This window comes from Monodon monoceros, unplaced genomic scaffold, assembly GCF_005190385.1.
Source record: "Monodon monoceros isolate NGI ecotype Baffin Bay Population unplaced genomic scaffold, NGI_Narwhal_1 Super_Scaffold_6, whole genome shotgun sequence".
NCBI classification, from domain to species: Eukaryota; Metazoa; Chordata; class Mammalia; order Artiodactyla; family Monodontidae; genus Monodon; species Monodon monoceros.
In genome coordinates this window covers 59,328,991-59,347,490 of record NW_021703783.1, presented here as the reverse complement: position 1 = coordinate 59,347,490, position 18,500 = coordinate 59,328,991, and the positions used below count along the sequence as shown (strand labels likewise).

At 38.2% G+C, this 18,500-nt stretch overlaps 1 protein-coding gene and 1 pseudogene across 3 annotated transcripts in view; one reads left to right on the top strand and one right to left on the bottom strand.

Annotated features, from left to right (window-relative positions):
* ZDHHC17 (zinc finger DHHC-type containing 17) overlaps positions 1-18,500 on the bottom strand; it is a 210,086-nt gene that overhangs the window by 74,871 nt on the left and 116,715 nt on the right. The window lies entirely within an intron of this gene.
* Positions 4,246-4,606, top strand: LOC114885243 (annotated as a pseudogene).

Sequence of the window (18,500 nt, the reverse complement as noted above, 5' to 3'; positions counted from 1 at the left end):
AAAAAGGTTGGGGACCCCTGCTCTATGGCACAGTACTTTATTACCAACCAAATATAGATGTTTAATAAGAGCTCTATAAGAAAAGGTGCTCCAAGAATCGGTTCTATGGTAGAGTATATCTGAAAGAACAAACATGCAAGAGTAAGTTCAGGAATATTCAGAAAGAAGGGTAAGGGCAGGGACTTGCCCTGCCATTAATTACAATACATCAGAAAGCAAACTAAAGAAAAAATAGGAGTACTGCAGTGATAAATAGGGCAGTGGAATAGAGCTTGAAGAATGAGAATTAGAATCAGGAGGGAAAGACATATTATTCAGTAAATGGTATAAATGGACAACTGGCTAGCCATCTGGGATAAAAAAAAAATTCAACAGGCTCCAACACAGAAGAGTGATGTGCTTGGTAGAAATACGCTAACAAATACAGCCAAGGATATAGTTTCTTTAATGGCATATGATGCTGAAACTTGTCTGAAAAAGCAGGACCACACAAAGCAGAATTCAGAGCAGCATGCTCCCAGGTGGAAGCTTCCCAGGTCAGCAACACATCCCATGAGAACATACAGGTAGATGCCTATACTATTCTCCTGGTGAGAGAAGCATGCACCCTCCTGTTCTGGGGAGGCTTTGTGCCACTCTGGACTCTCCTGACTGTTCTGGAGACTCTGACCGTATGTGCTCACCAGGTCTAAGTAACTTGTTCAAAACAGCTCTAGGACTTACCTGAATGTTTAATGAAAGACCAGTTAGAGTGAAGATCAATTTCCCAGGCTTCCTAGAGAAGTGACTACCCGGCAGGACCAGGCCTCAGTCAAGGACTCTTCCTATAAGATTCCCATCTCACTCCTTATATTAGATAACTTCCAGTCAGGTCAAAGATTTAAATATAAGAATATCAGTAATAACAGTCCTAATGTTTAAAAAAAAAAAAAAAGCTCTGAGAAAAGCATGAGTAACAACACATTGAAAAATGGGCAAAGAATATGAAGATAATTCAAAGAGGGCAAAATACAATGGCAAATATAGGTATGAAAAGATGCCGTAATTCTCAATATAAATGCATTTCCAAACAGAGAGAGAGAGAGCACAAAGTCAATTCAATAAAATCCTAGGGCACATACATGTTACCTACAAGACACATGTTACCTGCCTGCCTTTGGTGCATTAACCCATAAATATACACAGGTGAATTAGCAAACCAGTAGGGCTTAACCATATGCCTGTAACTTGCACTGTGCAAATGTCTGCTGTCAGGTATCATTCTAACAGGTTGGACTCTAAATCAAGAGGCTAATTGTATTTAATTATATAATTTTGAGCTTCTCAAATTTAATTCCATTAAATGTATATGATGAAACTAAAACAATATAAAGTGTTGTTGACAAAAAGAAAGAAAAAAAGTCTCTATACATAATTGACTCATTTTTAAGTCCTAGCCAAAACTGATGAGCCAAATGTGAGACCTTCTTAAAACCTAGGTAGTAATGAACTAAATTCTAGGAATACCATAAGGATTTTTAAAAAGGAATATATAATGAGAGGACAGCATAAGCATTAAACATCCTCTCCTCTTTCATTGAACAATGAAAGATAAGGAAAAGCATTAGCCACTACAAAATTATAAAATAACTTTCTTTTAAAACGTATTTAATTAATAGTGTCAGCAAAGGGCACTACACTCAAGACAGAATTTCTTACTAATCTATTTGATGTACCCTCTTTAAGGGAAGATTGGACAAAAATGATTTGGTGATATAATGGAAAGATTTCAAATCAATTTTTTCAGTAAGTAAGAAGTCTCTGCTATATTATATGCTCTGCTGTGGTCCCCAATCCCTGGCTAACAGTATGTGATTTTTGCTTTTAAAAAAGAGAGGCCAACTTGAGGCATAGGTAGGTTCTCTTTATGCTGTAGGACCACCACTGTCTCAATCCAAACTATTGAAGTCACTTTGCTTGCTTCCAACAAATTTTAGACTAGGAAAATGTTCATCACCTTCTAGCTTCACTAAAAACTGGTTTCACTTCATTTCCTTCTAGTATTAATCTATATGTGTATACATACTTATAACAATATACATAAATCTGGCACACTTTTTTTCCTTCCACAGACATTTGATGAACAAATGCCTATATGTATATTTTTCTCCCTCTCCTTAAAAAAAAAAAAAAGAAAGAAAAGAAAAAAAAACTTTATTTTTAGGATTATTTTTATTTAGGATAGTTTAAGATTTACAAAACCAGTACACAGTTCCCATATTCCACACACCCAGTTTTCACTATTATTAACATCTAACATTAGTATGGTACATTTGTTGTTATTCAATCAATATTAATACATTATTAACTGAGATCTATACTTTATTCAGATTGCCTTAGTTTTTAGGTAATGTCCTTTTTCTGTTCCAGGATTCCATCCAGGGTATCGCATTACATTTAAGCGGTCATGGCTCCCCAGGCTCTTCTTCGCTATTACAATTCCTCAAACTTATTTTTGATGACTTTGACAGTTTTGAGAACTAGTCAGATACTTTGTAGAATGACCCTCAACTGGGATTTGTCAGGGGTTTTTTTCACTATTAGACTAGAGTATGTGTTTTTAGGAAGAAGTGTTATTTTTTAATTTAGCCTAATTTTGCAAATTTCCTTCAATACTGCTATACAATCTTTATTTGCCCAAATATTTATATATCTTTAGTCTGTAATCACAGTATTCATATATTTTATATTCTTCCCTTTTACATTTCCTCTTAGAATGGCTATTATTAAAACGACAAGATATAACAGATGTTGGAGAGGATGTGAAAAAAAGGGAACCCTTGTACACTGTTGGTGGCACTGTAAATTGGAATAGTCACTATGGAAAATAGTATGGGGATTCCTCAAAAAATTAAGAATAGAACTACCATATGACCTAGCTATTTCACTTCTGGGTATTTATCCAAAGAACACAAAAACACTAATTCAAAAAGACATCTGCACTCTTATGTTCACTGCAGCATTATTTACAATAGCTGAGACATGGAAACAACCTAGGTGTCCATCGATGGATAAAGGGATGAAGAAGATGTGGTATATTCGTACACAATGGAATACTACTCAGCCATAAAAAAGAATGAAATCCTGACATTTGCAACAACATGTATAGACCTTGAGGGTATTATGCCAAGTAAAATAAGTCAGGAGAAAGACAAATACTGTATGATTTCACTCACATGTGGAATCTAGAAAAATAAAACAAAATAAAACAAAAAAAACTCATAGATACAGAGAACAGATTAGTGTTTACCGAAGAGAAGGGGATTGGGGGGAGGTGAGCAAGGGGTGAAGGGGGTCAACTGTATGGTGATAGATTATAACTAGACTCCTGGTTTGTAGTGTATACAGATGTTGAATTACAATGCTGTATACCTTAAACTTATATAATAATTTTAAAAAACAAACCAAGAAAAAGGATAACTTAAAAAAAAAAAGAATAAATGGATGGATTTTTCCTCACTACAACAAAATACTTCCTTTAACTCATTTAACATTTCTTCTTTTTAACCCATTATTGACCAGGGGATTTTTGTAGAAACTAACGCCTGTGGCCTTAATACATTCCTGGTCAAAAATGTGTTAACTGGAGTAAATTCCTAGAGAGAGATTCTTAAAGGGTATGAATATTCTTATGGTTCTTGATACAATATCTAAATTGTTTTTTGCAAAGGGACTATATTTATAATCCCATCACCAATATCTGATTAACCATTTCTCCATAAACTCACTGACTCTAGGTGTTGTTTTTAAATTATCCCTTAATTTAAATAGAGTAGATAATACTTGAACTCTCAACCTTAAATATATTTTTCTATTCTATTTCATCTTTTGAGAATTACCTGTTCCTATCCTTTGGCCATTTTATTCTATTTCAGTCCTGAAATTTGTTTGTTTAATGTATTTGAATCTGATTTTTATGTATAGAGAAGATTAGATACTAACCTTTTCATACTGATCTAAACACTTCTGTTCCATTGTTAGAGCTGTTATCTATGCTTTTGATATATTTCAAGGATTATACTTTTATAATCACGTACATTTTTTTCCTTGGTCCTGACTTTTATATTTAAATACTACCATAGCACTTGGAGGAAGACAGGGTCGCCGCTGCAACGGAGCCTCGGGCCACCCACTCCTGCTCCTAACTTACCGCTGTTCGCTCTCACCAAGGAACAAGTCAGTCAGGAAGCTGTGCCACAGCCATCCATGGCTTTTAAAGATACCAGAAAGACTCCAGTGGAGCCCGAGGTGGCGATTCACCGCATTAGAATCACCCTCACCAGCCACAACGTGAAGTCTTTGGAGAAGGGATGTGCTGACCTGATCAGAGGTGCGGAGGAAAAGAATCTCAAAGCGAAAAGGGCCAGTTCAGATGCCTACCAAGACTCTGAGAATAACTACAAGGAAAACTCCTTGTCGTGACGGTTCTAAGACTTGGGATTTTTTCCAGATGAGGATCCACAAGGGACTCATTGACCTGCACAGTCCTTCTGAGATTGTCAAGCAGATCACTTCCATCAGTATTGAACCAGGAGTCGAGGCTGAAGTCACCAGTGCAGATGCTTAAATCAACATTTTTAATAAATTGATAATCAGTTGTTAAAAAAAAATACTACCATAATCATTAGTGCTACCCATCAAATATTTCCAGTTCTTTTCCCAAGCACATGGTAGTTTTGTACGTCCTTGGCCCCTGGAAAATTAAGTAAGTCCAAGTGATTGACTTTTTTCTTTAACCAAGAGAATATGAATAAAAGAGACATGTTGCTGTCAGAGAATAGGTTTTAAGAGCCAGTATGCAATTCCTCACTCTCACTTCTCATCGGCCATGGAAACTGGCAATGTTCCAGAGAGCAGATAATCAATCAGTCTGGGTCCCAGAGCAGCCATAATGCATGTGTAGCAAACCACTGACACGTATGCCACTAAGATTTTAGGGTTGCTACTGCAGCAAAACCTAGCTTATCCTGACTACTATAACTCTGAGAGTTATTCTAGTAAGTAGTATGCAGACAGGGACCTATATAAATCATTTTCATTGCATTTTGGAGCTGGTTATAAGTAGTATATGGGAGTACTACTAATGTTCAGATTTACCTTGTATCTAGCCACATTGTTAAAATTATAATCTCTAATTTTTTATGATCTCTTTGAATAGTCTAAGAATACAATCAAATCTGAAAATAAGTGTTGTCTTTCCTTTCATGGCATTGGCAGAAACATCAAATGCAATTTTACAAAAAAATGATGACAGTACATCCTTATTTCCTTATTTTTTTTCCATTTTAAACAGGCAATGCCCTTACTGTTTCTCCATTATTTATAAAGTTGTTAAGTCATCCTTATTCAAATCCATTCCAGAGAATGAATAACATTTCATTTAGATACAAATGTCCACTTGACCACCTTTTTCTGTCTTGCCTCTACAATATCCTCTTAAAAGGTCTGCCTACACTGCTGTTCCAATCACTCCCCTGCTTAAATCCTTAAAATCATGCACATAGAGTAAATGAAGAACACTTCAGCAGTCATACAAAATCGCATGGTCTGGCCCCACCTTACTTTTTCCAGCTTTAATATTCATCATTTCCTTCCAAGCATCATACATGTTTATTTATACCAGCCATTCCAAGTACAGTCATGTACTTTAAAAACCTCAGTACCATTTTGCTCATGTTAGCTATTCTACTCAGAAGGCACACCCCATCTCAGGTTTGAAAGACTTTTACTAATCCTTTAATTCACACTTCAAAAGTCACCATAGTCTTCCTTGTTTCCTTCAGGTAGGGTCAACTGTCCTGTTATCTGTGTTCTCACTACTACACAAACAAATTATTATAGTACTGTGTGATGGTATATGTGTTAGTTCCCTATTGATCCTGTAATAGATTTCTACAAGCTTAGTGCTTTAAAAGGACACATATTTATTACATTATAGTTCTGGAGATCGGAAGATCAAAATCAAACATCAATATCACAAAGGGTCAGCAGAGCCATGCTCTCTAAAGAGGCTCTAGGGGAGAAGCCATTCTTTGCCTCTTCTAGCTCTGGTGGCTTCTGGCATACCTTGGCTTGTGGTGACATCAGTCCAATATTTGAGGCCAGCATCTTCAAATCTCCCTGGTCTGCTTCATAAGGGCTATTCCTTCTGTATGTGTGTTCAAATCTCTGTCTGCCTCCCTCTTATAAGGATACGTGTAATTGCAATTAGGGTCCACCTGGATATCCAGAATGACCTCCCCCATCACAAGACCCTTAATTTAATCATCCCTGTAAAGATTCTTTTTCCCTTATAAGGTAACACTTACAGGACAAGTTCCAGGGTTTAAGATTTGATATCTTTGGGAAGCCATTATTCTGCTTACCAGAAGATGGGAATAAAGGTGGAAAAGTGAGAAGTAAAGAGGCAAAGTTAATATTACATAGGCTAGGTGCTGTTTGTAGTTTTCTCTCAGCTATCAAACATCCTCAGTCATTGGCAGTATCTACTGTTGCCTCTCTCATGTGGGGCATTTTGAGAATTCTGCAATACTCTCTCCTTGACCAAACTGCAGTCAGACTCCTCTGATCATTCTTCTCAAATGGGCCTTGACCTTGGCTCCCATCCTTACTGGGACTGCATAGTCCAGCTTTAGCAAGAATCCTGCTAAGTCAGTTTAGAGAATTTCCTGTCCTTGCTATCTGATCACCCTGGCTTGCCCTCAGCAAGAATCCTGTTAAGTTGGTTTAGCAAGAATCTCCCTATCCTTGATGTCTCCTCTTAGTATTTTCCCTCCACTGATCACCCCCACCTCATTCTGCCTGTTGGCTATAAATTTCCAATTGTCCTTGCTGTACTCAGAATTGAGCCCAGTTGTATACTGAGGTGAGGGCTCCTTTCCCCTATTGCAATGGTTCCTGGGTGAAATCCATTTTTACCATTTTAACTACTGTCATCTCTGGTTTTCTTTGACAGAACCTCCCTCTGTAACATTCTCTGGTGCAGAAGAGACATTCTTCAGCTTACCTCTAAAAAGTCCTCAGCTCCTATGTCACTGGTATAACTTTGAGGTTGCTTCTGCCCAGCAGGCAATTCTCTTTGGTAAGTTTCTTTCAAGATGGCTGTAGCCTGTCTAGCCTCTAAAGTGTTTGGTTGGCCCAAAGGAAACACCTTTAATTCAACATCACTGGACACACAGAGGATGTTGTGTGTCCTGGCTCTTCCACTGTACGGCTATTTTATATATCGCTTACCTTTACACCTCCCCAGTAAAGCAGCAGCTGCCCCCAGTCTCTGGGCCATCAGTAATCCCAGGGGACCCAAATCACACTTTTCCAAGAATTCTCTAACACTCCACTCAGACAGCATCCTAGGGAGGCCTATTTTCCACAACCCAGCAGACATTCAGCCAGAGAAGTATTTTTCCTCCTGAAAAGTTCTCCAATCTTTCAGAGAAATTGTTTGCAACCCACATGGAAGACAATATAAACACTACAGCACTCCCTCTTGGGTTGATAACTCTTCCAAGAATCCTTTGCTCCCACTTAAGTCTCTCTTTATCTTGTACAGACTAGAGGTAATAGAGTTCCAGTACAAATCACAGCCACTTTCCAGCAGGTTCAGCACCTCCGCTTATACTGCAGGCCTCCTTTGTCAACTACTGTCCTCAATTTTGAGCTCCAAGAAAAATGCTTAGGTGACAAGAAAAAAATCCCACTTTACATCCTATTATACAAAACTGTATCTTAAAATACTTAGTATTTTTCACTTAACATTATGTTTTTTGGGATTTACCTATGCTGAAACATGTAGTTCTTATTTATTTAATGAAATTATTAGACAGTATTCCATTACATGAATAAACCACATACATTCCCCTATTAAGAGACTTTTTTGCTACTATAAATCACACTGCAATGAACAATCTTATACAGGTCTCATCTGTAAAAGTTTCTCTAGGGTAAGCACCTAGTATTGGAACTTCTGGATTAAGAGATTTTGAGTATCTTCTACTTTACTGTCATTAAAATACTTTCCAAGGTGGCAGTACCAACTTATACTCTCACTAGCAATGTATGAGTTTTTCACTATACTTAGATTTACCAGACTTAATTTTGGAGGAATCTGGTGGTTCTAAATTATATCTTGTTTTGACCTGCATTTCCCGGAAGCAAATTGAAAAAAGTTAATTTAGGTAGATCAACTATATCAATGCTGCTGAAAAGTCAACAAGGATGAGGACCACAAGTTAACCACTGGATACAGCAATATAGATTTCGTGTTGCTTTGCCAAGGTAGAAGCACATGCCAGACTAGAACTGATTAAAGAAAAGATGGAAGGAAAGAAACTGGGAACAGCAAGTACAGGCAAATCTCTTGAGGAGTTTTGATACAAAGAGCAAAGAAATAGGGCAGTAGGCAGAAGAGAAGTGGAATCGAGGAAAACATGGTGTGGGTTTTGAGATTTGTTTTTCAGGATGGGAGAAATGACTGATAGTAGAAATGATCTGGTAGAGTCAAAAATTGATGAGGTAGAAGTGTGAGTAGAGAACTGCTGGAGAGATGCCTTCAGTGGGCATGAGAGGACAGAAATTAAGCATAACCAAACATATACAGTATTTTTATGCTAAAAAACACAGAACACTGATGAAAGAAATCAAAGAAGATCTAAATAAATAGACAGACATATCATATTTATGGATTAGAAGACTAAAAATGGTTAAGATGTCAATTCTCCCCACACTGACAGATGAGTTTAATGCCATTCCTATCAAAATCCCAGAGAGACTTTTTGTGTATATAGACAAGGTTATTCTAAAATACATAATGATCAAGGGATCAATCCAAGAAGATATAACAATTATAAGTATTTATGCACCCAACACAGGAGCACCTCAATACATAAGGCAAATGCTAACAACCATAAAAGGGGAAATTGACATTAACACAATAATAGTGGGGGACTTTAACACCCCACTTACACCAATGGACAGATCATCCAAACAGAAAATAAATGAAGAAACACAAGATTTAAATGACACAATGGACCAGATAGATTTAATTGATATTTATAGGACATTCCACCTGAAAGTAGCAGAATACACTTCCTTCTCAAGTCCACACAGAACACTCTCCAGGACAGATCACATCTTGGGTCACAAATCAAGCCTTGGAAAATTCAAGAAGACTGAAATCATATCAAGCGTCTTTTCTGAGATTATAATCGCTATGAGATTAGAAATCAATTACAGGGGGAAAAAACTGTAAAAAACACAAATACATGGAGGCTAAACAGGGTGCTACTAAATAATCAAGAGATCACTGAAGAAATCAAAAAATACACAGAAAAATGACAAAAATACAAATGACCCCACAACCTATGGGATGCAGCAGAAGCAGTTTTAAGAGGGAAGTTTATAGCAATTCGATCCCACCTCAAGAAACAAGAAAAATCTCAAATTAACAATCTAATCTTACACCTAAAGCAAACAGAGAAAGAAGAACAAAGAAAACCCAAAGTCAGTAGTAGGAAAGAAATCATAAAGATCAGAGCAGAAATAAATGAAATAGAAACGAAGAAAACAATAGCAAAGATCAATAAAAGTAAAAGTTGGTTCTTTGAGAAGATAAACAAAATTGATAAACCCTTAGCCAGAATTAACAAGAAAAAAATGGAGAGAACGCAAATCAGTAAAATTAGAAATGAAAAAGGAGAAATCACAACTGACACCACAGAAATACAACAGATTATAAGAGACTACTACAAGCAACTATATGCCAATAAAATGGACAACCTCGAAGAAATGTGCAAATTCTTGGAAAGGTACAATTTTCCAAGAATTAGAATATATACACAGACCTGTCACAAGGAATGAAATTGAAACTGTAATTAAAAATCTTCCAACAAACAAAAGTCCAGGACCAGATGGCTTCACAGGCAAATTCTATCAAACATTTAGAGAAGAGCTAACACTATCCTCCTCAAACTCTTCCAAAAAATTACAGAGGGAGAAACACTCCCGAATTCGTTCTACGAGGCCACCATCACCCTGATACCAAAACCAGACAAAGATATCACAAAAAAAGAAAATTACAGGGGACGGGCGGGGGCTGGGAGCTGAGGCTCGGGCTTTGGAGTTTAGATCCCAGGGAGAGGACTGGGGTTGGCCGCGTAAACACAGCCTTAAGGGGTTAGTGCACCACGGCTGGCTAGCCGGGAGGGAGTTGGGAAACGTCTGGAGATGCCGAAGAGACAAGAGACTTTTTCTTGCCGCTTTGTTTCCTAGTGAGAGAGGAGAGGGGATTAAGAGCGCTGCTTAAAGGAGCTCCAGAGACGGGCTCGAGCCGCGGCTATCAGCGCTGACCCTAGAGACGGGCATGAGACGCTAAGGCTGCTGCTGCCGCCACCAAGAAGCCTGTGTGCGAGCACAGGTCACTATCCCCACCTCCCCTCCCCGGAGCCTGTGCAGCCCGCCACTGCCAGGGTCCCGTGATCCAGGGACAACTTCCCCGGGAGAATGCACGGCGCACCTCAGGCTGGTGCAACGTCACACTGGCCTCTGCCGCCGCAGGCTCGCCCCGCATTCCGTGCCCCTCCCTCCCCCCGGCCTGAGTGAGCCAGAGCCCCCGAATCAGCGGCTCCTTTAACCCTGTCCTGTCTGAGTGAAGAACAGACACCCTCCTGCGACCTACACACAGAGGCGGGGCCAAATCCAAAGCTGAACCCCGGGAGCTGTGCGAACAAAGAAGAGAAAGGGAAATTTCTCCCAGCAGCCTCATGACCAGCGGATTAAAGCTCGACAATCAACTTGAGGTACCCTGCATCTGTGGAATACCTGAATAGACAACAAATCATCCCAAATTGAGGAGGTGGACTTTGGTAGCAAGATAGATTATTTTTTCCCCTTTTCCTCTTTTTGTGAGCGTGTATGTGTATGCTTCTGTGTGAGATTTTGTCTGTAGAGCTTTGCTTTCACCATTTGTCCTAGGGTTCTGTACGTCCGTTTTTTTTTGTTTGTTTTTTAACTTTTAAAAATTTTTTTCTTAATAATTATTTTTTATTTTAATAACTTTATTTTATTTTTATCCTTTTTCTTTCTTTCCTTTTTTCCTTCTTCCTTCCTTCCTTTCCTTCCCTCCCTCCCTAGCTGCCTACCCCCGCCCCTCTCTTTCTTTCTATTTTTTCTCCCTTTTATTCTGAGCCGTGTGGAGGACAGTCTCCTGGTCCTCCAGCCAGGCGTCAGGGCTGTGCCACTAACGGGAGAGCCAACTTCAGGACACTGGTCCACAAGAGACACCCCAGCTCCACGTAATATCAAATGGCAAAAATCTCCCAGAGATCTCCATCTCAACACCAAGACCCAGCTTCACTCAATGACCAGCAAGCTACAGTGCTAGATACCCTATGCCAAACAACTAGCAAGACAGGTACACAGCCCCATCCATTAGCAGAGAGGCTACCTAAACCATAATAAGGCCACAGACGCCCCAAAACACACCACCAGACGTACACCTGCCCACCAGAAAGACAAGATCCAGCCTCATTCACCAGAACACAGGCACTAGTCCCCTCCACCAGGAAGCCTACACAACCCACTGAACCAACCTTAGCCACTGGGGACAGACACCAAAAACAACCGGAACTACAAACCTGCAGCCTGTGAAAAAGAGACCCCAAACACAGTAAGATAAGCAAAATGAAAAGACAGAAAAACACACAGCAGATGAAGGAGCAAGTTAAAACCCACCAGACCTAACAAATGAAGAGGAAACAGACAGTCTACCTGAAAGAGAATTCAGAATAATGATAGTGAAGATGATCCAAAATCTTGGAAATAGAATAGAGAAAATGCAAGAAACATTTAACAGGACTAACTAAAGAGGAAAGAAGCAATGATGAACAACACAATAAATGAAATTAAAAATACTCTAGAAGGGATCAATAGCAGAATAACTGAGGCAGAAGAACGAATAAGTGACCTGGAAGATAAAATAGTGGAAATAATTACTGAACAGCAGAATAAAGAAAAAAGAATGAAAAGAAGTAAGGACAGTCTCAGAGACCTCTGGGACAACATTAAACGCACCAACATTCGAATTATAGGGGTCCCAGAAGAAGAAGAGAAAAAGAAAGGGACTGAGAAAATATTTGAAGAGATTATAGATGAAAACTTCCCTAATATGGGAAAGGAAATAGTTAATAAAGTCCAGGAAGCATAAGAGTCCCATACAGGATAAATCCAAGGAGAAACATGCCAAGACACATTTAATCAAACTATCAAAAATTAAATACAAAGAAAACATATTAAAAGCAGCAAGGGAAAAACAACAAATAACACACAAGGGAATCCCCATAAGGCTAACAGCTGATCTTTCAGCAGAAACACTGCAAGCCAGAAGGCAGTGTCAGGACATATTTAAAGTGATGAAGGAGAAAAACCTACAACCAAGTTTACTCTACCCAGCAGGGATCTCATTCAGATTTGATGGAGAGATTAAAACCTTTACAAACAAGGAAAAGCTGGGAGTTCAGCACCACCAAACCAGCTTTACAATAAATGCTAAAGGAACTTCTCTAGGCAAGAAACACAAGAGAAGGAAAAGACCTACAATAACAAACCCCAAACAATTAAGAAAATGGGAATAGGAACATACATATCGATAATTACCTTAAATGTAAATGGATTAAATGCTCCCCCCAAAAGACACAGACTGGCTGAATGTATACAAAAATAAGACCCATATATATGCTGTCTACAAGAGACCCACTTCAGACCTAGGGACACATACAGACTGAAAGTGAGGGGATGGAAAAAGATATTTCATGCAAATGAAAATCAAAAGAAAGCTGGAGTAGCAACTCTCATATCAGACAAAATAGACTTTAAAATAGAGACGATTACAAGAGACAAAGAAGGACACTACATAATGATCAAGAGATTGATCCAAGAAGAAGATATAACAATTGTAAATATTTATGCACCCAACACAGGAGCACCTCAATACATAAGGCATATGCTAACAGCCATAAAAGGGGAAATCGACAGTAACACGATCATAGTAGGGGACTTTAACACCTCACTTTCACCAATGGACAAATCATCCAAAATGAAAATAAATAAGGAAACACAAGCTTTAAATAATACATTAAACAAGATAAACTTAATTGATATTTACAGGCTATTCCATCCAAAAACAACAGAATACACATTTTTCTCAAGTGCTCATGGAACATTCTCCAGGATAGATCATATCTTGGGTCACAAATCTTGCCTCGGTAAATTTAAGAAAATTGAAATTGTATCAAGTATCTTTTCCGACCACAACACTATGAGACTAGATATCAATTACAGGAAAAGATCTGTAAGAAATGCAAACACATGGCTAAACAATACACTACTTAATAATGAAGTGATTACTGAAGAAATCAAAGAGGAAACCAAAAAATACCTAGAAACAAATAACAAAGGAGACACAACGACCCAAAACCTATGGGATGCAGCAAAAGCAGTTCTAACAGGGAAGTTTATAGCAATACAATCCTACCTGAAGAAACAAGAAACATCTCAAATAAACAATCTAACGTTGCACCGAAAGCAATTAGAGAAAGAAGAACAAAAAAACCCAAAAGTTAGCAGAAGGAAACAAATCATACAGATCAGAACAGAAATAAGTGAAAAAGAAATGAAGGAAACGATAGCAAAGACCAATAAAACTAAAAGCTGGTTCTTTGAGAAGATAAACAAAATTGATAAACCATTAGCCAGGCTCATCAAGAAAAAAAGGGAGAAGACTCAAATCAATAGAATTAGAAATGAAAAAGGAGAAGTAACAACTGACACTGCAGAAATACAAAGGATCACGAGAGATTACTACAAGCAACCCTATGCCAATAAAATGGACAACCTGGAAGAAATCAACAAATTCTTAGAAATGCACAACCTGCCAAGACTGAACCAGGAAGAAATAGAAAATATGAACAGACCAATCACAAGCACTGAAAATGAAACTGTGATTAAAAATGTTCCAACAAACAAAAACCCAGGACCAGATGGCTTCACAGGCGAATTCTATCAAACACTTACAGAAGAGCTAACACCTATCCTTCTCAAACTCTTCCAAAATATAGCAGAGGGAGGAACACTCCCAAACTCATTCTACGAGGCCACCATCACCCTAATACCAAAACCAGAAAAAGAAGTCACAAAGAAAGAAAACTACAGGCGAATATCACTGATGAATATAGATGCAAAAATCCTCAACCAAATACTAGCAAACAGAACCCAACAGCACATTAAAAGGATCATACACCATGATCAAGTGGGGTTTATTCCAGGAATGCAAGGATTCTTCAATATACGCAAATAAATCAAAGTGATACACCATGCTAACAAACTGAAGGAGAAAAACCATATGATCATCTCAACAGATGCAGAGAAAGCTTTTGACAAAATTCAACACCCATTATGATAAAAACCCTGCAGAAAGTAGGCACAGAGGGAACTTTCCGCAACATAATATAGGCCATATATGACAAACCCACAGCCAACATCGTCCTCAATGGTGAAAAACTGAAACCATTCCCACTAAGATCAGGAACAAGACAAGGCTGCCCACTCTCACCACTCTTATTCAACACAGTTTTGGAAGTTTTAGCCACAGCAATCAGAGAAGAAAAAGAAATAAAAGGAATCCAAATCGGAAAAGAAGTAAAACTGTCACTGTGTGCAGATGACATGATACTATACATAGAGAATCCTAAAGATGCTACCAGAAAACTACTAGAGCTAATCAATGAATTTGGTAAAGTAGCAGGATACAAAATTAATGCACAGAAATCTCTGGCATTCTTATACACTAGTGATGAAAAATCTGAAAGACAAATTAAGAAAACACTCCCATTTACCACTGCAACAAGAAGAATAAAATATCTAGGAATAAACCTACCTAAGGAGACAAGAGACCAGTATGCAGAAAATTATAAGACACTGATGAAAGAAATTAATGGTGATACAAATAGATGGAGAGATATACCATGTTCTTGGATGGGAAGAATCAACATTGTGGAAATGACTCTACTACCCAAAGTAATCTACAGATTTAGTGCAATCCCTATCAAACTACCACTGGCATTTTTCACAGAACGAGAACAAAAAATTTCACAATTTGTATGGGAACACAAAAGACTCCGAATAGCCAAAGCAATTTTGAGAACGAAAAATGGAGCTGGAGGAATCAGGCTCCCTGACTTCAGACTCTACTACAAAGCTACAGTAATCAAGACAGTATGGTACTGGCACAAAAACAGATATATAGATCAATGGAACACGACAGAAAGCCCAGAGATAAACCCACGCACATATGGTCCCCTTATCTTTGATAAAGGAGGCAGGAATATACAGTGGAAAAAAGACAGCCTCTTCAATAAGTCGACAGGTACATGTAAAAGTATGAAATTAGAACACTCCCTAACACCATACATAAAAATAAGCTCAAAATGGATTAAAGACCTAAATGTAAGGCCAGACACTATCAAACTCTTAGAGGAAAACATAGGCAGAACACTCTATGACGTAAATCACAGCAAGATCCTTTTGGACCCACCTCCTAGAGAAATGGAAATAAAAACAAACAAATGGGAACTAATGAAAGTTCAAAGCTTTTGCACAGCAAAGGAAACCATAAACAAGACCAAAAGACAACCGTCAGAATGGGAGAAAATATTTGCAAATGAAGCAACTGACAAAGGATTAATTTCCAAAATTTACAAGCAGCTCATGCAGCTCAATAACAAAAAAACAAACAACTCAATCCAAAAATGGGCAGAAGACCTAAAGAGACATTTCTCCAAAGAAGATATACAGACTGCCAACAAACACATGGAAGAATGCTCAACATCATTAATAATGAGAGCAACGAAAATCAAAACTACAATGAGATATCACCTCACACCAGTCAGAATGGCCATCATCAAAAAATCTAGAAACAATAAACGCTGGAGAGGGTGTAGAGAAAAGGGAACACTCTTGCACTGTTGGTGGGAATGTGAATTGGTACAGCCACTATGGAAAACAGTATGGAGGTTCCTTAAAAAACTACAAATAGGACTACCATATGACCCAGCAATCCCACTACTGGGCATACACCCTGAGAAAACCATAATTCAAAAAGAGTCATGTACCAAAATGTTCATTGCAGCTCTATTTACAATAGCCCGGAGATGGAAACAACCTAAGTGCCCATCATCAGATGAATGGATAAAGAAGATGTGGCACATATATACAATGGAATATTACTCAGCCATAAAAAGAAACGAAATTGAGCTATTTGTAATGAGGTGGATAGACCTAGAGTCTGTCATACAGAGTGAAGTAAGTCAGAAAGAGAAAGACAAATACCATATGCTAACACATATATATGGAATGTAAGAAAAAAAAATGTCATGAAGAACCTAGGGGTAAGACAGGAATAAAGACACAGACCTACTAGAGAACAGACTTGAGGATATGGGGAGGGGGAAGGGTGCGCTGTGACAAAGCGAGAAAGAGGCATGGACATATATACACTACCAAATGTAAGGTAGATAGCTAATTGGAAGCAGCCGCATAGCACAAGGAGATCGCTCTGTGCTTTGTGACCACCTGGAGGGGTGGGATAGGGAGGGTGGGAGGGAGGGAGACGCAAGAGGGAAGAGATATGGGAACATATGTATATGTATAACTGATTCACTTTGTTATAAAGCAGAAACTAACACACCATTGTGAAGCAATTATATCCCAATAAAGATGTTAAAAAAAAAAAAAGACCATGAGACAACCCTCAGAATGGGAGAAAATATTTGCAAATGAAGCAACTGACAAAGGATTAATCTCCAAAATTTACAAGCAGCTCATGCAGCTCAATAACAAAAAAACAAACAACCCAATCCAAAAATGGGCTGAAGACCTAAATAGACATTTCTCCAAAGAAGAAATACAGATTGCCAACAAACACATGAAAGAATGCTCAACATCATTAATCATTAGAGAAATGCAAATCAAAACTACAACGAGATATCATCTCACACCGGTCAGAATGGCCATCATCAAAAAATCTAGGAACAATAAATGCTGGAGAGGGTGTGGAGAAAAGGGAACACTCTTGCACTGTTGGTGGGAATGTAAATTGATACAGCAACTATGAAGAACAGTATGGAGGTTCCTTAAAAAACTACAAATAGAACTACCATACGACCCAGCAATACCACTACTGGGCATATACCCTGAGAAAACCATAATTCAAAAAGAGTCATGTACCAAAATGTTCATTGCAGCTCTATTTACAATAGCCCGAAAATGGAAACAACCTAAGTGCCCATCATCGGATGAATGGATAAAGAAGATGTGGCACATATATACAATGGAATATTACTCAGCCATAAAAGGAAACAAAATTGAGTTATTTGTAGTGAGGTGGATGGACCTGGGGTCTGTCATACAGAGTGAAGTAAGTCAGAAAGAGAAAAACAAATACCGTATGCTAACACATACATATGGAATCTAAGAAAAAAAAAGGTCATGAAGAACCTAGGGTTAAGACAGGAATAAAGATACAGACCTACTAGAGCATGGACTTGAGGATATGGGGAGGGGGAAGGGCAAGCTGTGACAAAGCGAGAAAGAGGCATGGACATATATACACTACCAAATGTAAGGTAGATAGCTAGTGGGAAGTAGCCACATAGCACAGGGAGATCAGCTAGGTGGTTTGCAACCACCTAGAGGGGTGGGACAGGGAGGGTGGGAGGGAGGGAGATGCAAGAGGGAAGAGATATGGGAACATATGTATATGTATAACTGATTCACTTTGTTATAAAGCAGAAACTAACACACCATTGTAAAGCAATTATACACCAAAAAAGATATTTAAAAAAAAAAGAAAATTAAAGACTGATATCAATGATGAACATAGACCCAAAATTCCTCAACAAAATACTAGCAAACAGAATCCAACAACACATTGAAAAGATTATACACCATGATCAAGTGGGATTTGTCCCAGGAATGGAAGGATTCTTCAATATACACAAATCAATTAATGTGATATACCACAGTAACAAATTGAAGAATAAAAACCATATGATCATCTCAATAGATGCAGAAAAAGCTTCTGACAAATTCAACACCCATTTATGATAAAAACTCTCCAGAAAGTGGGCATAGAGGGAACCTACCTCAACATAATAAAGGCCATACATGACAAACCCACAGCAAACATCATTCTCAATGGTGAAAAAACTGAAAGCATTTCCTCTAAGATCAGGAACAAGACAAGGATGTCCACTCTCGTCACTCTTATTCAACATAGTTTGGAAGTCCTAGCCATGGCAATCAGAGAAGAAAAAGAAATAAAAGGAATACAAATTGGAAAAGAAGAAGTAAATCTGTCACTGTTTGCAGATGAAATGATACTATACACAGAATATCCTAAAGATGCCACCAGA